This window comes from Chroicocephalus ridibundus, chromosome 1 (genome assembly GCF_963924245.1).
Source record: "Chroicocephalus ridibundus chromosome 1, bChrRid1.1, whole genome shotgun sequence".
Taxonomy (NCBI): Eukaryota; Metazoa; Chordata; class Aves; order Charadriiformes; family Laridae; genus Chroicocephalus; species Chroicocephalus ridibundus.
Genome location: NC_086284.1, coordinates 137381446 through 137394108, shown reverse-complemented (window position 1 = coordinate 137394108; position 12663 = coordinate 137381446). Strand labels below are relative to the sequence as shown.

Genomic DNA, 12663 nt, shown 5'->3' with positions numbered 1-12663 from the left:
ATTTTAATATTATTGAATTACTCTTCTTAAAAGAATAGAAGTGGCTGGACTGTCACAAGACAAGAAGCTTTCTAAACAGAGGTCACTAAAAGAAGTATAGAAAACTAGCCAAGTGTAATTAAAGACTTTGTGCATAATTTTGTGCATGCTGAATCCTGCCCATTTGTGCTCGGTCAAAATAAATCAAAGACAAAAGTCCCATGTGATAATGAACAAGACATGACTACATCTGATTTATTTAAGTTAATACGTGGGTTACATGCATACACACTATGCAAATTATTATTAAAAGTGCAGTTCTCTCTCATCAGATCAAGCCCCTTAAAAAAAAACAACCAACAACCAAGCAAATTGGTGAAGCAGAGGGGACCTGTGAGATTTATCTGTTCTGACCTTTCATTATGAAGCTTTGTCCCAGCATAGCAGTCTTGTTACAGAAACGTCTGTGCTACTTTGCTGTGTTGTTGGTTTTAGGGCAGGTTGGTTTTGAGGGTTGGTTGTTTTCAGATGCACGTCTCTGCCGGATTAGAACAAAGCTCTAAGACTAAAGGTGATAAAACATTTTAAAATAAATCATATGAGGCTCATCTGCCTCATTTTAATATGACAAGTCTTGGATGGAACCAGGATGCAAGTTACAGGTTCACACAAGTCTAATGTTCCAAAAAACTATTTAGACTTTGGGTATTGGTTTTTTTTTAAATCTAGTCTGAGATTTTATTTCCCAACAAAATTAGTGATTAAAGTTCTTACTTACATTTCATTTTTGTTAGAGATGTTTACCATGCCATCCCATCAATGTAAGGTATGGACTCGGTTATTCAGATCATCGTGTATATCCATATTTGAAAGTGACTTTGCTCATTACTCTTTACTTAGGAGTGAAATAATTCATTTTTTGTCAGAGTGTCAAGATCAAACATTCCACATGTCCATTTGTCTCTTCCTGTGTCAAAAAGACTAAGAACAGTTGCATGTCAGGTGATGGTGCTTTAAACTTATCAATTAACCCTTCTTAGCCTAAAATGTTTACAATTTTTCTAGTAACTCATATTCTTTTTATGCCGGTGCTGTCATCATCACTATGGATAGCTACATTATTGGCAGCAATTGTTGAATTAGCATTTTTTTAATGTGAAAATTCTCTCCCTCCCCCTTGTTATTAATTTCAGTCTGTTTCATTTCTCCGTTTTAATAAAAAACGTTCTTCTTTAAAGAAAAACTATTAGCAGTGAGCAAGCACCTTTCTTACAGGAATGCAGGATGCACACATTAAGGGTGACCTTAAAGAGAGGGGGAAAACAGTACCCCCCCAAGATTTTCCTGAAGGGAAGCCCACGCTTGAGCCTTCTGCAGGATGTGAAGAAACCACAGGGGAAGATACCAACTTGAAAACAGTTTATGGGAATAAGCAGTTCTTCTTAAAACTCAACTGTGCTGTTCTTTTCCAGATCCCCCCCTACCTTCTCATCTGAATTGTTTCCTCCTCAAGTGTAAGGTTCCATGTTTATACATTTCTTTTTGTACTGGACACTGTATTACCAGATACGGCAGGATTTAGCAGATTTATTTATGGTTTTATTGTCTCTGAGGACCACTAATACATCACTTAGATTTAGTATAATAAAATTACACAATTTTAGGAAACAATTCACTGCTCAGTGTCTTGATCTAGGGAGAAGTTTTATTGTTCTGTTACTGGGCTTTTTTGCCCCTTCCTTTGATGCACGTGGTACTTGCCATGATGTGTCGCTGAAGGGGTAGCAGTTTCCTCCCACATGTAAGTTTTTTTCCGATTATCCTTGGAAATAGATGTAATCTTAATTTAATTAATTCTTAATTTAATCAATGCATTTTAATTTATAGATCCCTGTATTTCTATTGAAATAGTATTTCTACTGAATACTCTTGGAATATTTCCTGTTTCAAAGAAAGAGTTTCTTGCCCTATCCAGGCTTCTCACTTCTTCCTACTTCTGCTCTGTTGGCTAAATGAAGTCTTTGTTGCCCCTTTTTCCCCAATCTCAGTTTCACATTCGGTGTTTTATCTGTCTCACTGAGATTCTCTTCCTGGGCGACATCTTTAAAATCTCTCCCTGTCATCGCCACTGTAACTGTGATTCATATTTTACTCATTAGTTGACTATTGCAACATCTTTTCTGGCCTCCATTCTTCCCCCTCTACAGCTAAAGCTATCTTTTACTGTCCCTCTCAAGCCTCTTTATTATTTACATCGGCTCCATACCCCTCTCTGACAGCTGCTTCCAATTCCCAGCCCTTCTTTTCTGTAATACCCTGTGCTCTCCCTACTGTCCTTTAACAATCATGCAGAAAATCTGCCCTTTCCCTGAAGAGTTTGTATATTAGCAAAACATACTGGAACAAAAAAGCAAGAAAGAATGTATGGTGGAATATGTTTCTTAATGCAATTATTAGCACCTTCTGCTTGGTTTTCTTCAAAATGTGTCCACCTATATACTTCTGCAGCACGTATGTTCTCCCTTGCGTGCCTAGATTAGTTTACGCTGTAACTGGTAAATTCTCCCAGCGTACTTCAATCAATACTTATTTATTCTTGTCTGGCTTCAGATGTAGCCTTAGTCTAAGCTTCAGTAGTTTCTGCACCTTTGCTCATGTTTGATGCAGATTTCAAGAAGGAATTACAATGTAAATGTCAGCTTGCCGTGATCCAATCTCTTTATAAATAATTCAGTCCAAGTTGGAACTTATTTTTGCCTCCATACTAAGTATCTACACTTCAGACCAAGTTCTTCATGCACCAAAGGTGTGAGCACGTTTATTTAGCAAGCAGATGCGGTGATTTTAAAAGTTGTGTTATTCAAGGAGAGTCAGTGTGAATCACGTGCATGTATATTTGTTTTGGTGCAAAGTCCGGTGGCTTTTGAAGGTGAGTTTAAAGCTAAACTGTTTTGTCTTGTGGATTTTTTTTTTTTTTTCCCTGAGGCATTTAAAGGGAAAGTACAGGTTGTGTGCTGCTTTCAGAGTGGTAGCACACGGTGAGCAGGTAGGATACCCACCTGGTAGCTCTGGTACTTTGTATCCACTCCAGTGCATTTTCTAGAGCTCATCTAATGACACTTCTGCAGTCCTCCCAGAGCCTTAATGTGAGCAGTTTTTTTTCCTGTTCGCTTGTACTACTGCAAATGCAGTTTTAGAAAGCCCCTAAGATTCTTTTTCCTCCCCTGGAGAAAGGGTATTTGTCTCATACTATCAAGTAACAATTCTGAGTTTGGGTTCTAGGGCGTGTAAATCTGAGGCTTACTCAAAGCAATTAGCTGAGTAACTATTCAGCTTAAATTGTTTTCCTACCCCGCTTCCAGGCCATGACTAACACTCACTGTGCTACACCCAGTCTTTTCCAGCATTCACAATCGATATACTGAGCACATGCTAGAATTGCCTTGTATGAAGAACAATCATGTATTTCATTTCTGGGCTCTTTGCCCAACCATTGCATATCTACAAGTCAGATTTTCAAACAAAAGCAACACACGTACAGTTGGGCTGGTCCTTTGCAGGTATCAGTTTTTCCTTCATGCTTTGACTGTCCGTGTTCTCGTTCAAGTATTTCTCACTCTTCTTTACACTGGTCAGCTTTGCTGCATGAATAGGAACTGCTCGTAACTACGTCCTAGATAGATTTTTTTTAAAAGCAAGACTGTACTTTTAAAATTGTTTAAAGTGTTTGATAAAATAATTTGCAAACAGGACATTAAATAACACAGAAAGTAAACAGAAGAAGAATGTGAAATGAGATTTGAAAACGTGCAGATTTACTATGCTATAAGACATATTAACTACCTTGTTACTTGCTATAAATTGAGGGAAGGCTCATCTCAGGTTGGTGGCTGAAAAGCAACAGTTTTCTGATCCTGTGGCCTCAGAAACATCCCAACATCCGGTTCCACCTTTTTTGTCCTCACACAATACTGCACCACTCCTCAGTTTTCCCAACTCCATCTCTTTGCAGGGCTGTGCTGTGAACCAGATCAGGGGACCTATTCCACTGCAAAATAATAAAAAAGAGCAGCAGGAAATAAAAATGATTTCCTGATCTAATTCACAGCACACCCTCCACGTCCTGGAGAGGTGGCGTGCTGTGATGAAGGCGCACAGGCTGAATTGCTTCCATCTGCGTTACCTCTGAAATCAGGCCGGCATCAAACCACAGTCAAGCCTGACCGAAGAAACAGAGAAGATGACTGTAGCAGGTGATCTGAGGGATAAGGGAAGAGAGCAAAGGGCTTATTTTAGTTAGAAGGCGGCTATAAGGAATCCTGGAAAAGGAGGTGATTTTCAACTGGATCATGAGGAGCAAAGCCAGAAGATGTCTGTAGGACTGGAGCACGGGCAAGTCCCGGTTGTTTGGACACGAGGAATGTAAGCAGCAGCAGGAGCCGCAACATTGAAAGCCTTCTGAGCTTGGAGAACTGGGGAAGGACGTCATTTCAGTAACACGAAAGCATCAACTACTAACACTGTATTTATCCAAACCGTCAAGAACAATTTTAAATAAGAAGAGGTTTCGGAGCTGTGTTTAGCTGGAAGATCTGTGTGGGAGAGGGGTGGATACCTTTGGACCTTGTTAATAATTAAGTGGAGGGGTGTGTTAAAGCCTATGGAATGGATAGCATGGTAGTAAAAATACCGTGACTCACTGAAGTTGGAGGTTAGCAAACAGACAGAAGTAAACAAAATTGCACATGACAGACCTGTGTGCAGCTAGACCTGTCTGTCTTTAGTGAAACCGTGCCTGAAATGCTCCATTCACTTCTGGAAACCTCATGGAAATAATTCGATACTGAACCTGCAAGAAATAAAAATTGTTGCATTCAAAGCTGGATGCAAATCCAGCATGTTTTCCAAAGCTTTCCTATAATATTTACAATATTCAGTGTATTTTCCGAACAGGTTTGTTTTGTTTTTTTTCTCGTAATAATCCCTGAGCTAATGTCTTGCCAGTTAAAAAAAAATACACAAAGAAACCTTTTTTTCTCAGATCATTTCACTCACTCCAAATGCAGCAAAAGCCAGAATAAAAATCTGGATATATGGTTTAAAAAAAGCAACAGCAAGGACTTCTATAAGCAGCAGGCCTTTGAAGTCTGCTTTTCTGCATACCAGTGTCAGCAGATGTTTAGTTTTTAACTGAGTTATTTTAAAGGACTTCCCCCATTTTTTAAAATTGTCATTAGCTTTTGCATATATTAATATAGTTCTCTTCCTTTCTCCCTTTTTGCCTCCTGTTTATGGCTTGAGGTACAATTGTCTCTAGAAACTGGCAGACAAAGTTCATAATGCTTGAATGTAAAGCAGCAACTACTCAAAAGCGAACCCAGGTTTGGGTGTTTCCCAAAGCCACTGGGAAACACCGACGACAGGACAGGCAAACGGACCCGGTGGATCACCGATGCCATTCCAGCAGAAGAAGTTAAATACAAGAAGCATCATACAAGAATGTTTCATTAGAGTGATATCACAGAGTTTTGCATCCATTTTGAGTCATGCTACCCGATTCCAGTTTCTTTGATTACCTAATTCATCTGTGTGTAACTCCGCAAATATTTGCTAAAGAACACAAAATATTTGCTGTTTATCCTGGGGTTCAGCATTAGAAATGTTTGTTTAATGTCCAGACTGGGATTTTCAAATATATCCGATAGCTTAGTATACCTCCAATTTATTTCTATTTCATCCGGAAAGAAAAAAAATCTTGTCTGTATACCTACTCTATATGTCTCGTCTTGAAATGTTTACATTCTGGGAGTTTACCTGTTGAAGCTATGTAGAAGATAAAGTGCCCTGTCACTCTCCCACGTGTCAGTAGGTTTTGTCATCACACACGCACACAGACACACAACACAGAAAGCCTTTAATGCAACACACATAGAGCGAGCTACCTGCGCCGCTGAAAAAAAAGGGGTGAAGGCAAGGCACTGTTATGTTATTATAGGGTAAATGAGGCTAGATTAACCAAGGGTGTGAGTGTGCTGACATCACCTAATTACTTGGTGGTAGAATTACAAGTGCTGTCTCTCCACTTCAGATTTTACAGTTAGATTAACTATTACGTATTACTGTGCTCTAAGACAAGTGCTTTTGGTGTAAGTAAAAACAAATCCAAGCCATTTTTTTTTTTCGACACAGTAAAGCTCTAATTACAACACCAAGTGAAAATGTGCCTTTTTTCTTATTAAAGGTAGTGCCACAGGCGAATTTTAGGACTGGAAACTGAGTCAGGAAGAAATCCTCAAACTGAGGCATCGCAGGCTACAGAGCATTTTTTTTTTTTTTATGGTGTTCTGGCAGCAGAGTAGTCTTTTGGGATAATGTTGATGTAGCCACTCAGCATTGCTGAAAACAAAAAATCCCATTCCCTCCTCCCACCCTTTCCTTCAGGCACAGGCTCCACCATTTACCTTCTTCGGGCTTTGGTGTTTTTCAAGCCCCTTAGTGAGTCAAAATTTGACTCACTAACCTGCCTGGATAGTTTTCGGTAGGTTAGTGAGTTGAGTTCAGTTGTCTGAGCTGGGAGCCACCAAACACCAGAGCAGGCATGAGGGTGAGGAGAGGACCTCAGAAGGGGGCAGGAGGAAGCGAGATCTTTCCCCTTGCAGCTGTAAGGTGTTACATAAGTTCAGTTGTTTGTTAAACCACACCTTGGAAGAAGGTGGTAAAGGCACTCAAGGAGTGGTTGAAATCACTATTGGGTCGTTTGATTTCCCATAGCATGAATATTAGTTTTATTCCTCTTTTCCTCCCCTCCATCTTCAAACACCTCAACTGGGTCAATGTCCCTCTGAACAAGCACCCACTGTTGTTTCCTGTCATCTTCATATCAGTCCTTAAAAGCCCTATTTCTTTTAAACTTTTTTTTTTTTAATTAGTTGAGTCTTCATTGACTGCTATGAACATAATTATACTAGAGTTCTTGCTCCTGTTTACCTGAGTATTCAGTTCTTTGGTGCAAAATCTTACAATTTCAGTTAACTTTGTAGAGTGCTCTTTGCCTAAACATAGCTAAAGATCCTAAGACAGTTTAACAACTTTGATTTGCTCTTAGAGAAAAGACAAAGACTTGAATCAGTTATTATCCCGCTATCAACCCCCTGAACGATATAGGAAGATATGTATCATTAAGTAAATAAAGGTGAACTATACTTTAAAAAAATTAGAGTGGAATACTGGAATCAAAATGTACTTAATCCAAACCCAATTAATCTCTGATTAAAAATAAAATATTAATACAATGCTGTTTGTTTTTCTCTTTTTCCTTTTTTTTTTTAAACTCTGTAATTCCTAGAAGAGCCCAGTTGGAACAACTAACCCTTTTTCATAATTTTTTCTGTTTCTAGCTGTTACATTGTTTTTTTCACTCCAGAAACAGAAACTTTACAGCTGGTATATATATTAGATTTAGAAATATACCTACAGATGTTAAATTAATCTAATCAGATTTTAGTTACCTTTGAGACCTAGCTACAGTGTTTTCTTCTGGAAGATATTCATATTTTATTTGTCCCTGTCGTTCATGAAAGTCAGCCTGTGTTTGGACAAATTCTTTGGATAAATGATGGTTGATTTCATGTTTTTCTCAGGTATCGACTCGTGTCCATAAATTTGAAAGATGTGTATTGTACTACCGGTGAAAGTTATTTGAAATCAGTTTTAGATTTAGTTGCTAATGTGGCGGCCCTGCTTTTCTCTTCTGTAAACAATGTTAAATGGTGTCCACTGGGCCCGAGTCCAGCAAGGCTGTTCACTAAATAGCCTTCAGGTAGAGTTACTCTGTTGTGAAGAGACAAACCCTACATTAAAAGAGAAGTTTGATAATACAAACGTATGAAAATCTATACTGAATGCTTCTTGCATTATATATCTATTTGCAGCTTTCTGAATTTGGGTAGCTGAACTGGATACCGTTCTAGCGAGAAACAACAGGCTGTACCCAGAGCAGCCTGTACCTGATACAAGGTTTCTGATAAGCTCCTGGATACCAAAAAGATTATTGAGCAAATATGCTTGATGCAGTAGTCTACTATTTTATATTGCTTTTCCATTCCTGATTCACAAGTCATCACAGAGCTCATAAAAATTAGATAATTCAATTCAAAGCCTTTGTTGCTCCAGCAGAATTAAAACTTCCTTCTAAAAAATATTTGTGTGCCTTAGGAAAAAAAAACACACCACTTTTGTTCGCTGGATTAATCACTTGGAGCAATGTGCTAAATACACTGAGCCGTTCTTTTTGTGGAACGCGAGGATCAAGCCCTCGTTCTTGGCAGCCACATCCTTCATGCCGTGCATACTGTAACCCACCGTTGTTATTTTTTATTCATCACGGGAGAGCAGAGTGCTTCCCAGCAAATAGAGGGGTAGCTCCTCCCGGAGGAGCTCGTGCTACAGCAGGAGGTAACACCCAGGAAAGAAGTGGGGAGAACACAGGGGTCACAATAAAGGTCATGATGGAAGTGAGACGTGGCACGCATGTTTTGTTAACACCATTTTGGACTTAGCGTGCTTAATTGATTTTTATGGGTGATTTTCAGATTGAGGCTCAGAGTGAAAAAAGGTATGAAAAAAGGAAAATTACTGTACTGCTGAGATGCACCAGATGCAGAGACATCGTGGAGGAAAAAAAATGGAGACCTTCAAATTGTATTTTGTTGACAGTGAAGAACTTTCAGTGGAGCCTGCAGGCAGGACGGCTATCGACTCTTTTGCCCTTTAGTCTCTGTCCATGACATACCCTGTCATGAGCAAAATGACTAGGTTTTATCTCTTTCTTCAGGGGTTCTGTGAGGTAAAAGTGGTGTGATTTTTTTTTTTGCCTTGTCAGATTCACCAGCGTTGAAGAGAGACAAAACCAGAAAGTTATTTAAAAAAAACCCCAACAAACAGCAAAATTACATTCTTGTCTTTCTCCCATGTCAATACCAAAAAGTATCAGTGGTCAACACAGCAAAACCGTAGCCTATGAGGCAGCTGATGGGAGGTCAGTTCTCATGCAGACCACATAACAAAGACAAAGTTATAATTTCTCTCTCAGGGGTAACATACATGGATGCGTATATTTCTTATACATATTCACCTTTTACCGACGTGCCTCCCAAAAACTGTGCCAGAACTTACAGTGAGCTGAAGGCAGAAGCAGAAAACACGTTGCTTTATACTAACCTTTAGCATTAACTGGATTTAAAAAGCATTGCTTTTCAGAAAAAAAAAAGATTGCTTAATAACTATCTGCAGTGGCTTAGCTTTATGAAGTGCAATCATCTAGTGTTAACAAAGTTATCCTTCCCGTTTGCCAGCACGCACAGCAACCTTGCACTGCTCACACTCAGAAGTCAGTGTATAGTCATCATCGTAAAATCGTTTTTAGGAGGTCAACCCTGCAGAAAACAGCAGAGCTCACTGAGAATGCTGACAGGTTGTACTTGCGAGTTGTTCAAGCCATTCCTCTAAATGCTAATCAAAGTGAATTTAGCTACTGCAGGTTTTACAAGGACTGTATGCATGGGATAAAACCACCTTTTGTGTTTACCTCAGGCAAAACACATCCTCAGACCCCACATGAGATGGTGCGCGCTGAAGCCTAAACGGATCCATAAGCACATCTTTTTTGGTCCTACAGCATGGATGGAAATTACATCCATGGCCCACCAAAAGAAACTGTGTCGTAACATACCGCTGTAAGCACATGGCCGTACTCTCCACAGCATCTACAAGCTGCACAAAACAGGAGCTATGAATGCTCTGTTAATTAGGATATATAGCTTCTCTTTACCTGATATTCACTAGGCTTTACCTTCTGCTGCTTTTCAGAAACTCACAACTTTTTGCCTCTTTCCAGTTGAATTTATTGTCCTTATCTACCGCATGGACTGGGTTTAACTGCAGTGTAACAACTGCAGTTCTTTCATATTCTTCTCTGTAGTATTACTGTTTTCTATGTCCTGGCACCATAAATGAGGTGGCTTTTTTGCCAAGTTCAAAGTACAGAACAAAAAATATCTTTCCCTTCCTTACTGCTCTTCTGCTTGGATATAAAGAAGGTGTTGGTACTGTTAAGAAACAAATGGAAAAGTTGTCCGTGAGGATAAGCATTTCCTGCTCTAACAGCTTAGGATATACCAAGGGGCTTCTGAAGCTAGGAAAATTTATTATTTAAAAAAAAAATCAGTAAAACCCATGCACCATCTGTATTGTAGAGATGTCAGGCCTGATGATGAATTAGTGGGGGTTTGAGATAACAGGTGATATTTTAGAATGACTTTTTAACATTCAACACATTTACATGGCTTTTCCATAAGCACCACCTGCACAAAATGAAGACGAGTGCCTACCTACCAAAATTATATTCAGATTTGCTGGAAAGCACACCATAACTTATAGATTTAATAGAATCAGTTTTCTCTCATTTAAAATATTTCTCCTTGCATTTGTCTTCTAGCATTACAAGAACACAAATAGGTGATTTCCAGTAAACTAATTTTTTTTTTTTAATCCTAATAAAACTTTATGTCTACAAATAACAAAGAATACCCCCCCGGAACTTATTTAAACATAAAAATGAAATATTTTCTGTTTAAGTTACTCTCTGTTTGGAACAAAATATTGCAGTCCCTCTTCGAGGATGTTCTCAGAAGCAGACAAAGCTTTACGGCACAGACAGCAGAATCTGAGCAACTTAGTCATCAAAATCACTAAAGTAAACCCTAAGTCCAGTTTTAGCAAATCATAAAGTAGAATTATACAGTACTCTATGAATAGTTTCATATTACCAGCAGATGTTTTAAAATAGTAACAGGACAATTGTGCCATCCTCTAAAATAATGATTCTATCATAGCAAAAATATTTGCATGAAGTAAACGGACATTGAGTAACAGTGGACTTTTGTACCAGTGGTTACGTTGCATCAAACCATGTTAAAAACAAGGTGGAGAGACTAGAAAAAAACTGGACATAAAATGACTTGCCCCCTTTTTCCATTCTGCTGCTTATAAGAGTATTCATTAGTCCTTTGAACAAAGACAAAAAGACTTACTTCTACTACCAAAAAAATCGCCCAAAACCCAACCCCCGCAAAAGCCAAACAAACACGGTTCTTCCCTATTCCTAATCCATCTGACTGGTACTTGAGGCTTGTGATTTTTATTCCACCTTCTGAAATAATCTAAGAGACTTTCATAGCAGAAAAAAGCAACAATCCATCTCTGATGTTGTTTGCAATTTTCCTATAGGGCCATATCCTGAAAGATGTTCTGAACCTACGATGCACTTTCCTGAATCATAACCCTTAGAAGAAAAATTGAGCATATCTGCCTTTTGAAGAGAGGGGAGACTAACAAGCTCAACACAAAGAAATTTAGGATACAGTCTCCCTGTGTTTAGACCCTGAAGTTGGAGCGGTGTGAATCTGATGTCTTGATTCAGTTTCTGCTATTTAAAAATCACTGTTACATTCCTTTCTGGGACTGTAACTCCAGAAAATTACCATCTCCAGGGGGCTTTTTATTTTATTTTATTTTATTTTTTTATTGAAAGAAAAAGGCTTAAAATCTCTACAAAATTCACAATTTACCTGTGAATACGATTGATTTCACAGCTGTCTCTAAAGCTCACTGATTGCAGAGATTCGGTGAATATCAAGGCGCTCTGAAATATTCACTGTGTTGTTTCCTTTTAAGAGTGCAGTTCCACGTAAAGTTCAAAAAGCAAAGTCAGGCTTTCTTATACATGCAGCATTGAATCAAATCATCACAGTGGACCTTATCTTTTTGCAGAGCCATGCTCTTGGAATGCTTTTTTCCTCACTGTAAAACACTAGTGAAATTACAGGAATCGTTTTAATGAGCGAAACACAAGTTTAAAAATACAATCAGGTGTAGAAGAGACTTGAGCCATCAAGGGAAATGGATTTCTGCTTCTCTATGTTCCCTCGTGTCACGATGGCTAAAAGCACGATTACAGGTTTACCTTTTAGCTACATGAACGAGGCATCGCCGAGCTCCCCTGAGCTCTAGAGCAGCCCTGAAGTTAGTCAGGTTCTGTGATGAAAGTTACAGAGAGAAAAAAAATAATGGGTCGTCAAATAGATTCTGAAGTGGCCTGCATTTCTGAGAAGAAAAGTACAATTTTTGGAATTATGGTCTTGAAAATGACAAAGGTTTTTTTTTAAATTTCTGGCCAATGGCTTTCCACAGTAATTTCAATATGTCTTTCATTGTTCTGGAGCTATTGATCAAAATGAACACAAATCAGGAGAAAGAGAAGACGGTAACTGCCTTGAGAAGAGAGTAAGGCCCTTTAAAAGTTGTCTGTTCAATCAGTTATTGTGTTTATCTAATTGATAATAAAGTTGAATCTCTCTGAAATTCGGAATCTGCATGCTTTGAGTTTTCAGTGCTGAAATTTATACCACTCCTCGACCTGTCAGGATTCTGAAACGGTGCAGCGAAGGTCCCCTGCAACTGCAAAGTTGACTCACAAATTCAAATTATGTATCTCAAACACAGCTGGAAAACATTTTAAAAACATAGTGATGACAACGAATAAAAGGCTGTGCTTCAGGGCATAAATCATGATTGCTGTTCCTGTCACAGAAATCTTTTGCAAGAGAATTTACTGCATTCTCAAAG

General features: G+C 38.6%; 1 long non-coding RNA gene across 4 annotated transcripts in view; it reads right to left on the bottom strand.

Annotated features, from left to right (window-relative positions):
• Nucleotides 1-156: 156 nt before the first annotated feature.
• Nucleotides 157-12663, bottom strand: part of LOC134524887 (uncharacterized) — a 30033-nt gene continuing 17526 nt past the window's right edge. Inside the window, exons 3-5 of one of the 4 annotated variants that reach the window (XR_010073623.1) lie at nucleotides 4163-4828; nucleotides 3519-4027; nucleotides 157-1801 (exon numbers count right to left, since the gene is read on the bottom strand). This is a non-coding gene — a long non-coding RNA (uncharacterized LOC134524887). Of the gene's footprint in view, nucleotides 4028-4162; nucleotides 4829-12663 lie in introns of all 4 variants that reach the window. The other 3 variants (XR_010073626.1, XR_010073622.1, XR_010073620.1) reach the window with 3 other exon arrangements.